Source organism: Macaca nemestrina, chromosome 7 (genome assembly GCF_043159975.1).
Source record: "Macaca nemestrina isolate mMacNem1 chromosome 7, mMacNem.hap1, whole genome shotgun sequence".
Taxonomy (NCBI): domain Eukaryota; kingdom Metazoa; phylum Chordata; class Mammalia; order Primates; family Cercopithecidae; genus Macaca; species Macaca nemestrina.
In genome coordinates, this window is record NC_092131.1 from 97,444,818 (window position 1) to 97,464,767 (window position 19,950).

The 19,950-nt window shown below is 38.6% G+C and overlaps 1 long non-coding RNA gene across 1 annotated transcript in view; it reads right to left on the reverse strand.

Moving 5' to 3' along the window:
* Positions 1 to 8,027: 8,027 nt before the first annotated feature.
* LOC105479361 (uncharacterized) overlaps positions 8,028 to 19,950 on the reverse strand; it is a 70,343-nt gene continuing 58,420 nt past the window's right edge. Inside the window, exons 3-4 of the long non-coding RNA XR_985832.2 lie at positions 12,595 to 12,696; positions 8,028 to 8,505 (exon numbers count right to left, since the gene is read on the reverse strand). This is a non-coding gene — a long non-coding RNA (uncharacterized lncRNA). The remainder of the gene's footprint in view (positions 8,506 to 12,594; positions 12,697 to 19,950) is intronic.

Sequence of the window (19,950 nt, forward strand, 5' to 3'; positions counted from 1 at the left end):
AGCTTTAATAGGAAAGTCTAATCAGGGTCCCCCTCTGGGCTGACTGCAGGGGCTATTGCGCTCCCTGGGGGAGCCACCAGGATCTATGTATGGCCTTTGTTCAGCCAGCTTCTTTCTCTGCAGTTCTGACAGGGGCCTGTATGAGTGGTTTTGGAGGATTATGGTGTCACGCAGGGTGTTTTAGGTCAGGATCTAAGAATCAAGTATGTTTGAAAATTCAGGACAAGGCCGGGCATGGTGGCTCATGCCTGTAATCCCAGCACTTTGGGAGGCCAAGGGGGGCAGATCACCTGAGGTCGGGAGTTTGAGACCACCCTGACCAACATGGAGAAACCCTATCTCTACTAAAAATACAAAATTAGCTGGGCGTGGTGATACTTGCCTGTAATCCTAGCTACTCAGGAGGCTAAGGCAGGAAAATCACTTGAACACAGGAGGCGGAGGTTGCAGGGAGCTGAGATCACGCCATTGCACTCCAGCCTGGGCAAAAAGAGTGAAATTCGGTCTCTAAAAAGAAGAAGAAGAAGAAGAAGAAGAGGAAGAGGAAGAAAAGAAAAAGAAAAAAGAAAATTCAGGACAAAAGAAGTCTCTGATTCAAGTGTCAAGATCTGTGCATAGGACTGAAATCATGAGTGCAACTTCAGTCAGGAGGGCTCATGTTAGGAGAATAAATAAAGACACAGGTGCACAGACTGGTGCAGGTATGGGCAAGAAGGCAGAAGGAGCCAAAAGATAGTCACTTCTATCCTTGAGCTAAAAGGGCCAGATGTTCTTTAAATGTCTCACCAAGTACAGGACTCCAAGCTCCTTGACTTCACCTGCGTCACCATCAGTGTCATCAGCATCACAATAAATATGTTCTTATCAGCACTTACCATGCATTAGTCATTATCGATAGCTATGCATAACCCTTATCCTCACAGATCTGCAAAGCAAATACTAATGTCCATCTCCACATTTTAGGGATGAGACACTGAAGCCCAGAAAGGTTAAGTAAATTGTTCCAGGTCACATAGCCCGTTAGTGGTAGAGAGGGTGCCCATGGTACCATCACCAATGCTCCTGGTCCTCAGTACTTGATAATATGCTCATGCATCGATTCCTGGACCACGCTTTTAGCATTTGGGCTTAGCAAGGGGGAGATCTGTGAACTAGAAGGAGTGGTCATACACACCAGCGTTTAGAGATCTGGCCAAGGTGTTGCACCATAGAACAGCTCTGTCCAACTCTGGGAAGTAGTTTTTAAATAAACCTCTTCAAAGCAGTAAATTATCTTCCATCTCTTAAGCAGATGGATGATAAACAAAGTCAGTTAAGTAACGTCCATACATGTATTAACCTAGCAGTTGAAACGTATGTGGAGATCTTTAATCTGTCAATGAGATTGAGTGGGAATGCTAAGCTAAGGCTTACATCAGGACAACTTTCGCTGCAATCAGGACAACTTTCCTGCATCAGGACAACTTTCACTGTTGTCTGTTTGCTGGCATTGTCTACTTGGCATTGACTCAATAATAACGCAGAAGATGACATCTTGATCAAGACCAATTAACACATTCCTTGCAGCTGTTTATTGCTATCTTCAGTGAAGACAGCATCTGAGGAAGCAGCTGGCAGCCATTGCCTTTTCCAAGCAAAAAGCAGCTCTTTCAGAACAGAAATCAGGTTGGCCTTAAGCCAACAAGGGTGATAGTGCTTTCAAGAACAGAGGATAATCAAGGGTTTTTTTTTTTTTCTTTAACCCTAATATGACTGAATTCTGATCAGTGTTTGAATAGAAGAAATTGGCCAAAAAATAAAATGTCATTGGTCTCCACGTACCTAGGGCTGGTGAATGGGCACATGGAGTGACTTTTGTAGAACCAAAACCCAGAGAGAGCATTTAGAATTGAAAGAATGGATTGCAACACTGATGCTACTAGCTATTGAAGATCTTCAACGGATAAAATGTTGTGCCATCCATGCTGTGCGTTTTCCCTTTCATTCTTTCTAACAGTCCTACCAAGTAGTGACTATTGGTTTTCTTTTGAACATGTTAGGAAATTGAGGCTCAGAACAGACAATTTGTTCAAGATTACGCAACTGGCCAGAAATGGAGTTGGAGTCACAGTGAGTCTCCCTGAAGTGAAAGCTGGGACTAGCAACCACTTTTTTTATTTTTAATTTTATAATTTTTTTTTTTTTTTTTTTTGAGACAGAGTCTCCCCATGTCGCCCAGGCTGATCTCGAATTACTGGGCTCAAGCGATCCTCCCACCTCAGCCTCCCAAAGTGCTGGGACCACAGGCATAAGCCACCACATCTGGCCTTGTGACCACTTTAAACAAAATTAAGACCCTTTACGTTTTTCCATAATTAACCAAAATGACCAGTAACTTCCTAAGGAGAGGGGGCTAAGTAAATTAGTATTGGGATGAAGAGAAGAGAGGTTTTGAGAAGATGTTGTTAAGTTTGTGATAAAGTAACACAAAAGCACTCAAAATAGCTCACATAAATAACAGGGAGAAATTGGTGCTGGTTTATAGTGCTGAGGGACAGGAAGCAACTCTGTTTTTCAAAAGGGGCTGCACTTACATGTAGAAGCCAGCAGCAGCTTTGTTCATCCTTCTTCTCTTTTTACCTGGTTTCATCCATGCTTGCCCCATCTTTACTCCCTTTCCAGACCACTTTTTCCTCCTGACTGACCAGCCTCTCCACAGTGCACCAGTTCTCAGTTCAAACAACCAGTCCAGACTAATGAAAATGACAGCTTCATGTTTAGAATCTTCCAGAAGGAACTTTTATTGGCTCCCTTTGAGTTAGAAGCCTATTAAATCCTGCTGCTCCTTCCCAGCTTCATCTGGCACCTGCGCTTACCAACCTGGTGGCCAAGGTCCTGCCTTCTGAGATGGAATGCACTAGAGAGCAGCCATTGTTTGCCTGTGTGGAGCCTTTCCTATGATTTCAAGCTAGTCTGTTGGCTTATTTGAGCTGACATTCGTAATAGTTGAGGGGTTTAGATTCAGAGGCAGACTGAATATAATTTACAGCTTTTACCAGGTCAACCATTTACCAACTCTAACCGTACAGATCACTTATCTACACTGAGTCACAGTTTGCTTCTCTAAAAAGGAGCCACTCATCATAATGACCGTATAGTATTGTTGAGAAGGCTCAGTGAAATCCAGCCCTTCAGGTGTGGTGGCTCATGCCTGTCATGCCAGCTCCTTGGGTGGTTGAGGGAGGGAAGACCACTTGAGGCCAGCATCCTGGGTAACATAGGGAGACTCTATCTCAAGAAAGATGAAAGAAAAGAAAAACAAGAAAAGAGGAAGCAGGGAAAGAAGGAAGGAAGGCAGGGAGGGAGGGAGGGAGGGAGGGAGGAAGGAAGGAAGGAAGGAAGGAAGGAAGGAAGGAAGGAAGGAAGGAAGGAAGGAAGGAAGGAAAGGAGGGATGGAGATGGAGGGAGGGAGGGAGAAAAGAAGGAAGGAAAAGAAAGAAAAGAAAAGGAAAGAAAAATTCAGTCTTAACACAGTGTTCACCAAGTGCTGGCAATTATTACCTTAAATGTTAGCAGAGTAAACTACTGTGAAGGTAAACAAGGCAGGAGACATTATCTCTTTTTAATAGATAAAGACACTGAGGTTCAGGGAGTTTCAGTGATTGCCTATTTTTTGCATAATTTGTAAGTGAACTACAATTAGATCCCAGAGGACTTCCCATATACTGTGTCTTTTCATGCAAGAAACCACAGCCGAGAAAAATGGCCTCTATAGAGACAACGGCAAATAGTGACTGGGGATGGGAGTACGGTAGGATGGGTCTCCAGTGAACTGCCCCTGACTCTGACCATTCCAAGATTCTTCCCAAGGAGAAGACTTCTACATACCTCCTCTTCTGCCATCCTCCCACTTTAGATGTTACTATAGGCCCTAGGCCACAGGCTGTATGTGACAAATCTGAAAGAGTATATTTTCCACATGCAAACCAATCAATTTTTGTGCTTCATCTTTTTCAAATAAAGGTCTTCTGAAGTGGCTCAATAGAGTTGACCAAACATAAGAAAATTAGGGAATGATGATTTTTAAATATTCAAACATTCTTCCAAGGGATTTTTGAAAATTTAATGAAAACAGTCAATCCAAATGAAGTATTCCTTTGGTGGGGGAGTCATCCTGTCTCCTCTCTATGACTCTCCCATCCGTTCATAATTTTTTTGTGTGTGACCCACATACTGTGAAGGAGGGCAGGGGGAAGCAGTAGGTGGAAGGAAAACAGGAAAATGTGTTGAGGTTATCAGTCAATAACTGATATAGTTGAGGTTATCAGAGTAGACACTCTTTTCTCCCTACCCTCCAGAGTTTATCACCAATCCAACAGGTTAGCAAACTGTATTTTCTTTTTATGTAAAAGGCTATATAGTTTACCAGCCCTGGAAGTTAGAAGGATAAAGCTCTATGGTATCATAGCTAAATATGTGGCTATTAGGCATTTAGCGTTCTAAACACTAGACAATGGTAAAATAAAAGAAGTTGGGGCATTTGAGGGTCTGGGGTAACTTCTCTGCTGGGTTGACAAAATAATTCAAATGTGAATGTTCCAAGGGTGGTGCAAAGCCAGGCTCAATGCATTTAGTGCCAATAGGTCCCAATTTGTGGGTGAGAGAGGGCAGCAGGCAGCCCCTGGCCTGGGCAATGATCTCCTAGTCAGGCAGTGCCAATAGATAAAGACACTGCAAAGTGTCTTGTAAAGTAATTCCAATAAGAGGTGGCCAGGACTAACTAAGGGGATTCAATGGTACTGGAGCCGTAAGGGAGGGAGTCTATAGAACAATGAGAGATATTGAGAGAGGGAAGAACATTAGGGACAAAGAGTAATGTATGCATAAAGAAGAATGATAAACCACAAGGCTTAATACACTTAGAAAAGTATATACTTTTATACCCCGAAAATTCAGTGTTCTACTGTACTGAGTCTTATCCTGGTACGGTGATCTTGAGGCTGTTGGCAGATGTTCTCATTCTCCTGGGAACATGGTGGGATAAAGCTTGTTTGCTTCTTTGAAGCTAGGTACAGCCATGTGATTTGACTTGGCTAATAAAATGACTAAAGTGATGTGCATCATGATGAACTAAACTTTTAAGACCCATATTTTCTTCCTACTGCTGTGGAAATAGTGAAAGTCCATGTTATAATGAAGTGCACATGATGGAGGGACAATGGCTAGTGAACCAAACTCCTCTGACAATCTTCATCAGATGTCATGATAGTTAATTTCACGTGTCAGCTTGACTGGGCTAAGGCATGCCCATATAGCTGATAAAACATTATTACTGGGTGCATCTGTGAGTGTGTTTCCAGGAGAGACTAGAATTTCAATCAATAAGATGAGTAAAGAAGATTGCCTTCCCCAATGTGAGCACCATCCAATGCATTCATGGTCAGAATAGAACAAAAAGGTAAAGAAAGGGTGAATTTGCACTCTCCCCTTGGGGCATCTATCTTCTCCTGCCCTTGGACATCAGAGCTTCTTTGGACATCAGGACTTAAACCATTCTCCCTACTGTCCCTGTTCTCAGATCTTTGGCCACAGAATGAGAATTATACCATTGATTTTCCTGGTTCCTGGACCCCTGGAATAGGGCTTATTTATACTACTAACTTTTCTGGCTGTATTAGGCCACTCTTGCATTGCTATAAAGAAATACCTGAGGCTCAGTAGTTTATAAAGAAAAGAATGTTTACTTGGCTTATCGTTCTATAGGCTGCACAGGAAGCATAGCTTCGGCATCAACTTCTGGGGAGGCCTCAGGAAGCTTACAATCATGGTAGAAGGTGAAGTGGGTGCAAGCATTCCACAAGGTGAAGCAGGAGCTAGCAAGAGAGAGAGGAAGGTGCCACATACTCTTAAATAACCAAATCTCGTTAGAATTCACTCACTGTCATGAAGATAGCACCAAGAGGATGGTGCTAAATCATTCATGAGAAATCTACCTCCACGACCAAAACACCTCCCACTAAGCCCCACCGCCAACATTGGGGATTACAATTCAACATGAGATTTGAGTGGGGACAAGTAGCCAAACTATTTCACTGACTCTCTAGCTTGCAGATGGCATATTTTAAGACTTCTCAGCCTCCATAACCACATGAGCCTATTCTCATAATAAATCTCTTATATCTATCTATGTATGTATGCATCTATGAATCTATGTATCTATATATGTATGTACATATTTATCTAATCTATCATCTATCTATCCTATTTTTTTCTGTTTCTCTGGAGAACCCTGACTAAAATAAATACCTAGAAAAATTTAGAATTAAATTTTGTTGTATAATTCACTGAGATTTGGGGGTGGTATGCTTTTTCAGCATAACTTCGTCCATTCCAACTGATGCTCTTGCAACTGCTAATATGTTTGGGGTATCTAAGAAATTCTTTCACATTTTCAAAGCAATACCTGATTAGTGGCAAACTCCAAGGACTCAGCAGCAGATTGATAAAGGAGGCAAAGAGATGTTCTATCTTGACAATTACATCTTTATTCCTGGATTAAAGACCCTCTTACTCACCCTATTTACCACCTCTTGCCTTCATCTCTAGACAAATTGGACTGGGACTTTAGGCTGGCTTTCTTCCATAAAGCTCTTTCAAGATGGTCTCCTCTGGGAAGAGTCTCTACAACGAAATCTGGAAAAGGTTTCCTTAACTCCAGACAGATGAGCTCAGAGAACCACAAGAGGGCATGTGGTCCCTAAATCAGATCTGATGGCTGCCTGTTTCAGGCATTGGACTTGAAATTTAAATACTAGTTCAAGACCAACCCTTATTTGCAGTAAAGACAACATAGATGAGCGCCGGGTTTGGAATAAGCAAATAACAGTTCTAATGCAGAGATGAGTCTTTGATAAGACTGGATGGGTTCAGGGATTTGAAACAGTTTGCTGGGGATCCTTAGAGGCGCCAAGGAAATAACCGAGAAGGCAAGGGGAAGCCCAAACAGAGAGAGTGCGGAATCTGCATCTCAGCTTCCCAGTGCTTCTCGGCTTTACTGTCATCTGTTGTGCTTCTCAGGAAGATATTGGTTAAGAGAGGTTTATTTAGCTCTAATCATTTATGACTTAATTCTTTTACCCTTACCTGTGAAAAGCTTGTATCTGACCCTGAGCCACCATTTTTTCACCTATTTTTTTTGGGAGGAGACAGAAACATGGCTTTTTGAAATCAGAACCTATCTGGGTTTAAATCTCAATTTTACTTTGGTTAAATGACTTTGGTTAAGACCCGCTAAATCTCAACATGCTAGAAAATCTAATCACCCCGTAACTAAAACTCTGCCAAAATATCTATTGCTTGTAATTGTGGAAAGGGATTTCCAAAGGGGTTCTATATATATTAAAAATTAATATCCCATTACATATATTTATGTAAATGTATATATAATGGGATATGAATTTATAATGTATACAGAACTCTTTTGGAAATCCCTTATATACAAAACATATAATACATAATGGGATATAATATATTTTATGATATATAATATATAAGAATATATATGGGATAATGGGATATAATATATATTATAATGGGATATATTATATATTATAAAACATAATATATAATGGGATATTAATATATATAATGGGATATTAGAGATAGATGTTTTAGTAAGGAAAACAACTGAGACTGAAATGGGCTCAGAACAAAAAGTGAGTGACTATCCTGTCTAGCTCATCCATCTCTTGTTCATAGAAATGCAAATCAATTGTGACTGGTGGAATGCAACCAATTATTGCCTCGTAGATAGATCATCAATTTATAAATTCATTTCAGATTCCTAATTTCCTACATATGCCTCTGCTTTTTATACCAATTATAATATTTACCCATTCCCTTATTAATTAATAAGCTAATAAAGGCTTTGATACCTGTTGATTTTATATCCATATAAAATTCACAGTTATACCATGTCTTAAAAATTATCTTAATAGTTTCAAAGACATCTTACTCTTCTAGCTATGACCAGAAAAATGAGGAAATGAAGAGAGAAAGTATATTATATTTTTATAAGGTTTTTGACTCTAAAGAGGCATCCCAAATTGCCATTTTCATGTCTCCAACTCTAACGAGAATGGAACATATAAACCTTGGGAAAATCTCAAGTTATATCTTCTGATTTATAATGAAGATGCCTAAGTCTCAGGAAAGAAAGAGATTACAATAGTCAAAATCTGGGGAGAAAATCATGAATTCAAAAATGTTTTTCCTCTGTGTGTCTTTAAAACATAAATATAGAAGATTTATTTTGTAAATCAAGTGTTTGTTCCTTCTGACTGCCCAGGCTCTGGATCATTTTCCTATAGGATTCCACAGGCCATCGTTTTATGAATGTATTCGTGGACACATCTGGATGTGCAGAGCAGGATGGTCCAGTACGGCCTCCTTAAACAGGGCAGACAGCCAGCCTTGCCGTAGATCTTTCCATTATCCATGGTGTCCCTCTTGCTCAGTGATGTGCAGCTGAAGGAATTGTTTGGGAGAAATGAGACCCAGGGGAGAGCAAAGGAAACTCAACATTGTAAATTAAGAGAGACACTCATGGCCTTTCCAACCAGAGGAAAATAAACAGGGTTACAATGAGAACACAAAAAATCTGTCTGGAAAATCCAGTATACGCCCAGGAATCTAGTTTTCTTCCAAAAGATTGATAGATGAAGATTTAATCATTCCCCAATATAGTAACTGACATATTAAAATAGAATTTCGTAGAATTAAATTTGTTTCTTAAGTCTCATAGGAGAAAGAAATTTAAAAACCATCACACACTTATAAATGGAAAATGATAACTGTGTATGGAAAAAAGAGCAAATAAGTGGGGTAAAATATTTTTTAGAGAAGTAAATTGTAAGTAAAAAAACCCCAAACTTTTTACTTAAAAATTTTTTTCACTGTTAGACCAGAGAAATGACAGTTGTATTCTAAGTAATGGTATTAGTAACAGGAGTTCTATATCATTATTTCTTTTAGTTTTGTGTTTCTCCTGTTAAGCCTAGGATCTTAAACTATCTCTAAAACAATCAGGTCACTAACGGCCTATGAAAACATATGTAGTATTCCTGGGGACATTCTTTCCAGAAGGCTGAAATTTCTTACATAGAAAGAACATTTCATAACCATTGGTTAAGGTAAAAATACAAAACTAAAATAAAACTCCCATATTTGAAGAAAAACCATGAGATTTTCTATTTATTCAATAATAAAGATTAATTTGTTGTTGAGGCTTTAAAATATGCAGGGCACACAAGCACTGAAAGGAGTACCCAGTTGATATGGATGACATTGCTATCCAATGTAGGAGAGTGACCTGGGAGTCTAGATACGTTTCTGGAGGGCAAATTAACAATACTTACAACAACCCTTAAAGATTTACATAGTTTTTTACTTGGCAATTTTCACTTAATGAAATTTATCCCAGGAGAAAAAGGCATAGATGAGCCTAAGGATTTAGCAGTTGGATTGTTTAACACAGTTTAGATAAAAATTGAAACTAATAAAGAAGAACAGCCCTACAGGATTAGTGTGCACATTATCATACATCTGTCTGATGAACTTGAAACATCCATCAGAAGTAATGTTGTGGAAAAATTTTAATGATATGAAAAGCAAAAGAAAAAGTCACAGGTTCAGATGTATTTCAAATGGAATAAAGCAGATGTAGTGTGTGTGTGTGTGTGCACAATGTATGTGGACACACACACATTTATGTTTATTTATTTACATTTACTTGTATATAAATAATACTTGTATAAACATACCAAAATATTTACTATATTGAATTCTGGGAGACATAAATGCAGATTTTTCAAATTGTTTTATTTTGATTATTTCATTTTGAAAACTTTGTAAAATAAATATTAATTGTAGCAATAAAAAAATAGCTTATTTCCATATTGTAATTTATTTTTAAGGTAGAGAGACTGTAAGGAATCTTTATAAATACCTATAGCTGTGCCAAGTATTTATATTCATAATTGAATTTAAACTTTATCCAAAGCATATAAATAAAGTGTTCTTATTTTAATATATGGTCTAATGGTGACTAAGAGGCACTCAATGGCTTGCTTAAGGACACTACAAGTAAGTGTTAGAGCTGACATTTGATCCCTGGTCTGTCTCCAAAAGCCTTTACTCTCTATTTAAACCTTAATCCTTTAAATGTCTTGGATCAATCAAACTAACAGCGAAATTATAAGCAAGCAAACCCAAATCTGTAAATATATTGATTTAAAAATTATAAATAGGTGTGATTAAAGTATGGTATGGATATTAAAATATACCTAATAGACATGTTTAAAGGATTAGGGAAAATGAAAATATTTAGAAACTCAATACCTCACCCTGAACTCCTATGAAACCCCTGTACACTCCTGGCGTATACACCCACCAAGTGACGACAACTGCATTATACCATTCTTTTTTTTTTTTTTTTTTGAGACGGAGTCTCCCTCTGTCGCCCAGGCTGGAGTGCAGTGGCCAGATCTCGGCTCACTGCAAGCTCCGCCTCCCGGGTTCACGCCATTCTCCTGCCTCAGCCTCCTGAGTAGCTGGGACTACAGGCGCCCGCCACCTCGCCCGGCTAATTTTTTGTATTTCTTTAGTAGAGACGGGGTTTCACCGTGAAAGCCGGGATATTCTCGATCTCCTGACCTCGTGATCCGCCCGCCTTGGCCTCCCAAGGTGCTGGGATTACAGGCGTGAGCATTATACCTTTCTTACCAAGAACACCTTTATATTCGTGTCTGCAGTGTGCTACCATTTGTAAAAATTGCTTTAACTATTGGTCCTTTTATACTTACTGCACTCCGCAGTTGACCCTGGTTAAAGAAAAACGCAAATGAAAAGTGCTTTACTGGTGACATTTCCAATCCTTGATTACCATTCTTGAGCGGACAGGTAGTGATGCCTGAGGCTCACTCATTCCCCTATCCATTTCTCTCCCACTAGCTCTATTTAAATATACCAGACCTTCTTCCCTTTTCTCAAACCCCAACACCTCTCCCTGCTTTTCACTCTCAACTAATGACTCTGCCTCCTATTTCCCTGAGGGTGGAGAAAACCATGAGGAAAACTTCTCTACTTCTCTCTCTACCACACTTGCCCACTTGTGCTCTCAGCCCTGACTCAGATTTTCCTCCTGTTACCGTGGATGGAAATGTTGATGCTCCTAACTGAAGCCGAATTATCACAGAAATAAGGATACTTATTTTACATTTCTCTTCTCGACTATTAGCTAAGACCCTTACCCTTATTTCCTCTATTAAAAAAATCAGAACAAAAAACACCCGGCCCCACTTCTCCCTTCAACAACTGTGCCATTCTTCTGCTCCCCCTCTACAACAAAACTTAACAATTTGTCTCTACTTGCTGTTTCTAATTTCCTCAGCTCATTTTCTCTAGAACTCATTCCAATCAGCACTTTCCCTCAATACTCTACTGAAGATGCTCTTGTCAAGGTCACAGCTATATGGCTTGGTTCAATCCTAGTCCTCATCTTACCTAGCAATCAGCATCTTTGACAGAGCCCACCATTCTCCACATCTCGAAGGTCTTTCTTCCACTCACCACTCTCTCCTGGATTTTCTTCTTTCTCACACTGGCTTCCTTTCAGTCACCTTCTCTTTCTCTATTTGTCTTGCTAACCTTTGATCTGTAGAATGTCCTGAGATGATATTTTTGGCCTCATTTTCTTCTATCTACAGTAATTCCCTGGGTGAGCTCATCCATGTCACGGCTTCAAATTTTGTCTATATTCTTATTACTTCCAAGTTTATAATCCTTAAAGAGGACCTCTCCCTAATTTGAACTCTCTACTGTACATATTTACTAAGTTGTCTAACAGGCATTCCAAGTTTAGCATGTCCAGGGATGGAACTCTATCACTTGATCCCCCGTCCTGCTCCTCCCGAAATCTTTCCTAGGTCATGAATGCCATCTCCAGTCTCCTAGCTGGGACACCCCCCCTTCCCACCTTCTTGCACTTCTCTCATGCAAATACTATTTGCTCAACCTACAAAACATTTCTCCACAAATCAGCCACATCACATCCCATCCCATCTATAGCGACTACCCTGATTCAGGTCATCAGCATCACTTAACTGGAATCATTTCACTAATCTGTAACAGGTCTTATGGATTCTGCCCTTTCTACAGTTCATCTTCATCTTAAATTCAAGAGTGATTGATAAAATACTTCTGCTCAAAATTATTTCCATTACTTCCCAATGCTATCCTCTCCCTATGTCCCTAATTTCATCTCTGTCCCTAGCTCACTCCACCCTGGCCACCCGGGCTTTCTTCCTATTCCTAGAAGGTGTCAGGCTTACCCTGATCTCTGGGGCTTGCCTTTGGGATCAGGAATACTCTATTTCTGGAATATCTCCTCCCAGATTCTATGGGGCTTGCTCCCTCACCTCCACCAGGTCTTTGCTCAAGTACCACTCCCTTATTTTAAAGTGAAATACTTTCCCATTCCGGCATGTTCTTTCCGCATTATTATGCTTCATTTTTTTCTTTAGTGGTTGACAATCTAACACCCTATGGTTTACTTACTTTTTATCATCTGTCTCCATTTGCTAGAATGAATGTCAGGGAGAGGAGGAACTTCTCTGTTTTGTTCATTACCTTAGCTCCCTTGGCTGGATTGAACATTATCTGGCAAAGTATACACTCAATAAATATTTGTTAAATGAATAAACAGGTACATAGAAAATAAAAATGTGTGCATCTATACATGCAATTGATTAAAATTGTATAAAGATACTCTAAAAGGCAACAGAGATTAGAATAGGACCCTAGGATTAGAGTGAAAGGTGTATAAACAAGATTTATTACTACATATGCATATATATTTTTTAAGAGACAGGGTCTTGCTTTGTCACCCAGGCTGGAGTGCAGTGGACACGCAGCCCACATCACAGCCCAGTGAAACCTGGAACTCCTGGGAGCAAGAGGTTCTCCTGCCTCAGCCTCCCAGGTAGCTGGGACTATGGGCATGCACCACCATGTGCCACTAATTGCATATTTTTTACTGTTTGGTGCTTGAGTCGTGTAAATATATTACGAATTTTAAAAAGCTATCAAAGTAAGAAAAGAGGTCTACTTCTCAGTCTTCTGATGCAGCAAGATTGCCAGAGTTTTGCTAGATTGGATACATGCCTCACCATGTTTATATTTCTTTATCCAAATCCTTATTGTTTTCTACTTCACCTTCATCATATTTTTTCTGAAACCTTTAGCCACTCCTTGTTGCATTTTCTCTGCTACTCTGATTGCACACTCTCAGTACCCAAATCACAAATTACTTCTGCAAGGACATCATTAGGGCCTTTGTCGGTTAACAGACAGTTGAGATTACTTTTCTATTTCCATTTATGAAGATTGCTACTGCAGCTGAACCAAAAGCCCATCAAAACCGTTCCAGTGGATTTAGCTGGGGCATTTATTTCCACAAAACACCAGATGGTTTAGAAAATTCAAATAATTCAGCAAAGATCCTATTTGGATGCCTAACAGGCAAAAAGGAAACTAACATTTATTCTCTCCTTACTATGTACCTGGAGATGACCCAGGAACTTTTCTATGAGTCACTTCATATCACCAAGATGTCATTGCTTTTAGCCCCAGGAATGACCCTATCTAAACAATTCCTACAGATTCTTCATAACTTAGTTTCACTGCCACCTCCTTTGAGAGGTCTTCCCTGATGCCTCCATTTGATTTAGTTTTTCTTTCTATGAGAGCAACCTATATTTAATTATTAATTGCATTCTTCATGTGATTCTTCTTTTGCATTTTTTCACTCTATGTGTCTTGGAGGTAAGGATTCCCATGTGTTACTTCATGCTTTCTCTCCGGTGCCTGTCATGGTGACTTGCCCATAACAGATGGTCCGTGAAACCTTTTTGAATCAATAAGTAAATTAATTGATAAATTATTTACTGTTTTCCATCTTCTGATTCTTCAGTAAAAGACAGAATTACCCAGAACTGCCTTGCAGTGGGTAATTTTGCCTTGCAAAACATCGTATTTCTTTAAAAATTGAAACAAATACTAAAGAAATACTAAAACAAATGCTAAAGTAAATAAAAAACATTTCCCTATCTGCAAGGTGCCTGGCATGGATGTCCAAATGAATTCATAGCAGAACATGGTGCTTAAAGATAAAGAATCCCAGTGTAAAATAAAACATTTTCTTGACTAAGTTTTCAGTTTCATGATTAAAATACCTTTCACATCTGAGAGAGGAAAGGAGATAAGCCAAAATGTAAATGTCAAGATAAAATTGCTTATGAAAATGTACTAGAGTTTAGTTTACAACATCCTATGGAGAATAAAAGTGTCTCTCCGACCAGTCCCAGCAATGGAATTAAGTTATGGCCATTATCTCATGGAAAAGCGTAAAATGTGTCTGACAAGTAGGATCTCTTAATGAGATGGGGCAGAGGAATTCAAAAACATCAGAAGGAACCTCATCAAAATGAGAGTGTATTCAAAAAACAACAAAAAGGCCAGGCTCAGTGGCTCAGGCCTGTAATCCCAGCACTTTGGGAGGCTGAAGTGGGTGGATGGTTTGAAGCCGGGAGTTCAAGACCAGCCTGGGCATCATGGCAAAATCAAATCTCTACAAAAAAATACAAAAATTACCCAGGCATGGTGGCACATGCCTATAGTCCCCACTACTTCAGAGGCTGAGGTGGGAGGGTCACTTGAGCCTGTGAGGTCAAGGCTGCAGTGAGCTGTGATCATGCCACTATACTTCAGCTCAGTCAACAGAGCGAGACCGCAAAACCAACAAAAAATATGTGACACACAGGAATATTTCAGCCCCTGTCTCTCTCTCTTTGTGTGTGTGTATCTTTCTCTCTCTCTCTCTCAAACACACACACACATACACACACTCATACACTCATGCCATTTTCTTGTGGCTGCCACGTAATATACAATGCTTTTGGTATTCTAGCGACCCTAGCTGATGATTAACAGGAGATGAAAGAGAAAGAAGAAGAGGAGGAAATGGAAAAGTGGAATGAGGAGGACACACACACACACACACACAACATGCATGTGCACACATACACAGTCTCATTTGTTTTTCCAACAATATTCCTAGGTTGAAAGAAAGGATGGGGATTGCTATGATCATTGCAAGGATATAAAAATTGAAGTAGGAAAAAGCTAAAACAATGCACACAAGGTCATCACCTTGGACCAGGAAACCTCTGAAGCCTGGGCTATAGATTTCATCAGGATGAGAAGGTTCAATGTTACATTTTCACAGAAAAGGATTCCCACTATTTTCCACATGCAGCTGCACTTACCGTTTTAAGTGAAATAATTGTATATGTGCAAAGGTCCCGTATAGCTTTTCTAAAATTTGACAATAATACTAAAAACTTACTTGAAAATCCAATAATAGTGCTTTGGTTTTTATCCAAAGGAGTGGAAAACTTATGTCTCTACCAAAATCTGCATGTTTACAGTAGCTTGACTCATAATCACCATAACTTGGAAGCAACTAATATATTCTTCAATAGGTGAATGGATAAATGAACTATGATACACCCAGGCAGTGGAATATTATTCAGTACTAAAAGGAAATAAGCTATTGAGCCATAAGAAGACATGGAAGACACTGAAATCCATATTAAAAGTAAAAGAAGCCCATCTGAAAAGGCTAGATACTGTATGGTTCCAACTACATGATCTTCTGATAAAGGAAAATCTGTGGTGACAGTAAAAAGATCAGTGGTTGCCAGAGGTCAGGGGGAAGTTAGAGAAGAATGGGGAGGCACAAAGGATTTTTAAGGGCAGCGAAATTATTCTTTATGATACTATAATGGTTAATGTATATTATTATACATTTGTCCAAACCCATAAAATGCACAATACCAAAAGTGAACCTTAATGCAAACCACAGACTTTAGGTGATAATATGGATTAATGTAGGTTCATCAGTTATAACAAATCTACCACTTTAGTGGAGATTGTTGATCATCAGGGAGGCTCTGTGTGTGTGGAGGCAGGGACTATATGGGATATCTCTGTACTTTCCTCTCAATTTTACTGGGACCTTAAAACTGATCCAAAACAAGTGGCCTTTTTAAAAGTGAAATTAAAAAAAAATAACATAAAGCTAAGATTTTTCCAAACTATCAAAATAAAAAATAGATTTTTGAAGTATCATGCTTGAGGAACGCATGAATTTTCTTTCTGTTATTTCAAAAGGTGATTGTGACAGGACTAGGAGCAAACTGCCTCATGCTGGGACTTAGCAATGGCAACAAGGCTAAGACTGTTGCACAGCTGTAGGACTATGAAAGAACGGGCTGGGGTTGCCAGGGTCGGGGCCTATAGTTATATCTGTCACCTCACCATCAGAGCTCTGGTCTCTTCTGGGTGTCCTTTCCTGCAGGGACCCTGGAGGTCAGATGCCAGATCTATGACAACTAAAGAACCATGAGAGGAGAGAGAGTTGCTTGTAGAGGCCACATAATCTTCAGGCCACAGATGGAACTGTGGTCTTTTCAGCTGACACGCATACAATTCCTACTATAACAAATCCCCTTTCAGTGAAAAGTAATAAATCTCCTTTTGTTTCAGGAATAGTCCTTTGGGATTTCTGCTTTTGCTTTCAGAAAACTCATATGAGAAAAATTGAATCCACATGGTTTGGTGAGAAAAAGATAGGCTAAATAATTAGTTGGGATTTGATCATCTAGCAAGTAGGCTAAAGATAGGACAGCAGGCTTGTGTTTCAGACTAGAAATGCTTTTGTTCAGTGGGGATACAGAAGACCCAGACACGTCCATTCTTCCCTTTCTCAGGTTTTGCCAGCTTCATTCTCAGTTGGCAAATATCACATTCCAAGTGTTTACTACTTGAGATTTAATATAAATGTGGCCTCCATAAATAGAGAGCAAAAAAACTATTGAAATAAACTTCTAATAATAAGCTGATAAGGAAAAATATATGCATACATAATTATATATATGAGCATGTATTTTTTTAACCAGAAACTACTTTTCTGTGTGTCCCATAAATGATATACTAGATACGGATTTTTTTTTTCACTTTAATTTGACCTGTCTTTAGTCTCTCATTAATATTCTATTCTATTCTCTGTCTTCCAGGGGTACAGCATAATGGTTACGTGCATGACATTTGCCCTGTGACCTCCTAGTTCAAAAGCTATTTTTTTCTCCATTTCTGAATAGAACACTGGATTCTTCATAGACCCATGAGATCACTACTCCTCTGGTAAAATGCAGGAAAGGAAAAGAGCAAGCCATATGAACACCTTCTTCTCATTTTTCAGTCCCGTTTGCAGACTAATGAACTTTATGCTAATGAACATTTGAACTAATGAACGTTTTCCTTGTCAGTATTAAATCCTATCAGTACCACCATCTCTAAATGATTACTGATCTCATTTTCGATCCAGAACTCTTTCCACCAAATACGTTAAAGTTAGTGCTTTTACTGCTTCTCTCCATTCTCTCATCAGGCTCTGGATTCAATAATCACATTTGAAAACATCTGAAATGCTTTAACTTAGTTCTTTCTTTATTCTGCCCCACAGATTTGATTTTCCACATTTTCAATATTTACCTTATACTCTGGACATGTAGTCTCCTCTTCACCCTGAAAACATACAAGCTTACTTCTGATTTGACACATGTTTTCAGCATTATTCCACTTTGCTCTTCTCTTTTCTGCATATATATTACATATATATATATTTTTTTTTATATTTTTTTTTTTTTTGAGACAGAGTTTCACACTTGCCCAGGCTGGAGTGCAACGGCGAAATCTCACCTCACTGCAACCTCTGCCTCCCAAGTTCAAGCAATTCTCCTGCCTCAGCCTCCTAAGTAGCTGGGATTACAGGAGCCCGCCACCATGCCCAGCGTTTTTTTCTTTGTTTGTTTGTTGTTTTTTTTTACTAGAGGCAGGGTTTCACCATGTTGGCCAGGCTGGTCTCAAACTCCTGACCTGACCTCAGGCGATCCACCTGTGTTGGTCTCCCAAAGTGCTGGGATTACAGGCGTGAGCCACTGCACCCAGTCTATGTATATAATAAATTCTATAATAATTTGAGACAAATATCAAGCCCTCCTCCTTCCATAATATCTTTCCTCTCTACTAGAATAAACCATAATTTCCTCCTTCTCTGAATTTCTGCACTTTCATACAGATATCATCAACAGGGAGTTAATCGTCTTAACTGGAGGTGTTTGAGCATAATCTCTGACCAATTGTTGACTGAACACTGCCAGAGCACTAAGATTCAGGCTGGAAAATAATAAATAAAGGAACAAATAAGTGAATAATTTCTAAAAATAAGCAGAGCGGGGACATTCGTGGTCACACCAGGTAGGGGAGACAGAATTCACAGATTTAATTCATGCATGTTACAAAAGCAAACAACCCTCAGAGAGAAAAGGAGTCCAAATCCAGAACTGACACAACATATTATCTAGAATGTCTCGAATTCAAACAAAAATTATAAGGTGTGCAAAGAGACAAAAATGTGTGATCATATTTAGAGGGACAAAACCTGTCACTAAAAGTTGTCTTTCAGTGTCACCGGTATTAGATTTGTCAGACAGTGACTTTAAAACAGGTTCAATGTGTTCAATGAATTAAAGGAAAATACACTTAAAGAATTAAAGGAAAGTATGTTAATAATTATTTAATGGCTCGGCTGTCTCATTAAAGAAACAGAAGTTATAAAAATGAACCATTTGGAAATACAGGTTGTATAGAGCAACAGAAGGATACAATGTAAGGTTATCTAAAGCAATAATTGTGGCACTGCATTGTTGGGTTTATACATGAATATATACGTGTAATACTGCATGTGAAATCAATAGCACAAAGAAGAATGAAGGAAAAAGATGGAGTGGATACGAGTTTCCATATTTTACCAGACTTTAGATAAAAATTATAACTGTATTTAAAAAAGCTAAGTAGAGAGGCTCTATAAGAAATTTGATACGACAGAAGAATCACCAAACTAGAAAAAAGATTAATAGAAAATACCAAGTCTAAAGAACACAGAGAAAAACAAATGAAGAAAAATAAAGGGAATCCTAAATACCTGTGGAACAGCTTTGAGCATAACAATGTAGGCGTAATGTTATTTCTAACAGCAAAGGAGAAAAAAAGGAGAAGAAAAATGTTTCAAGAAGTGATGGCTGAAAACTGTCCAAATTTGACAAAAATCATTAATCTACAAGAAACACCGATAATCCCCCAAAAAATTAGCGCCAAAAGATTCACACCTAGATACAACACAGTTAAATTGTTAAAAGCCAAAGACAGAGAAAGTCTTAAAAGCAGTGAGAGAAAACACAGGGGAATAAGAACAGATATAATAGCTAACTTTGTCAATCAGGGATTCTAAACAAACAAACAAACAAACAAACAAAAAGTTTTTTGTTTCTTTTTTTTCTTAATGAAGGTGAAATAAAAACCTCTCCAGACAAAAACTAAGATAATTCATCATTTGGACACCTGCCTTACCAATTTTTTTTTTAATTACTAAAGGAATTTTGTAATATGTAGGTAAATATATGACTTAATGCAATGTATTTTCTCTTTTTTCTTAACTTCTTTAAAAGACATAAGCTTGTATAAAGTATGTTTATAATACTGTATTGCTAAATATGTAATATATCTATATCTACCTGTCTGTCTATGTACATGTGATGATGATTACACAAGAGCAAGTACAGGAAAATGTAGATATAGCAGAGCAAAGTTTTAATAGTTGATCAGAAATTTGTTAGTATTATTTTGAAAGATACTATGATAAGGTCAGATGCACACTATAGTCTTTATAGTATCTACTAAGAAAATCAAGACAAGTATGAAAATGGCACACTGATTATATTTATTTAACAC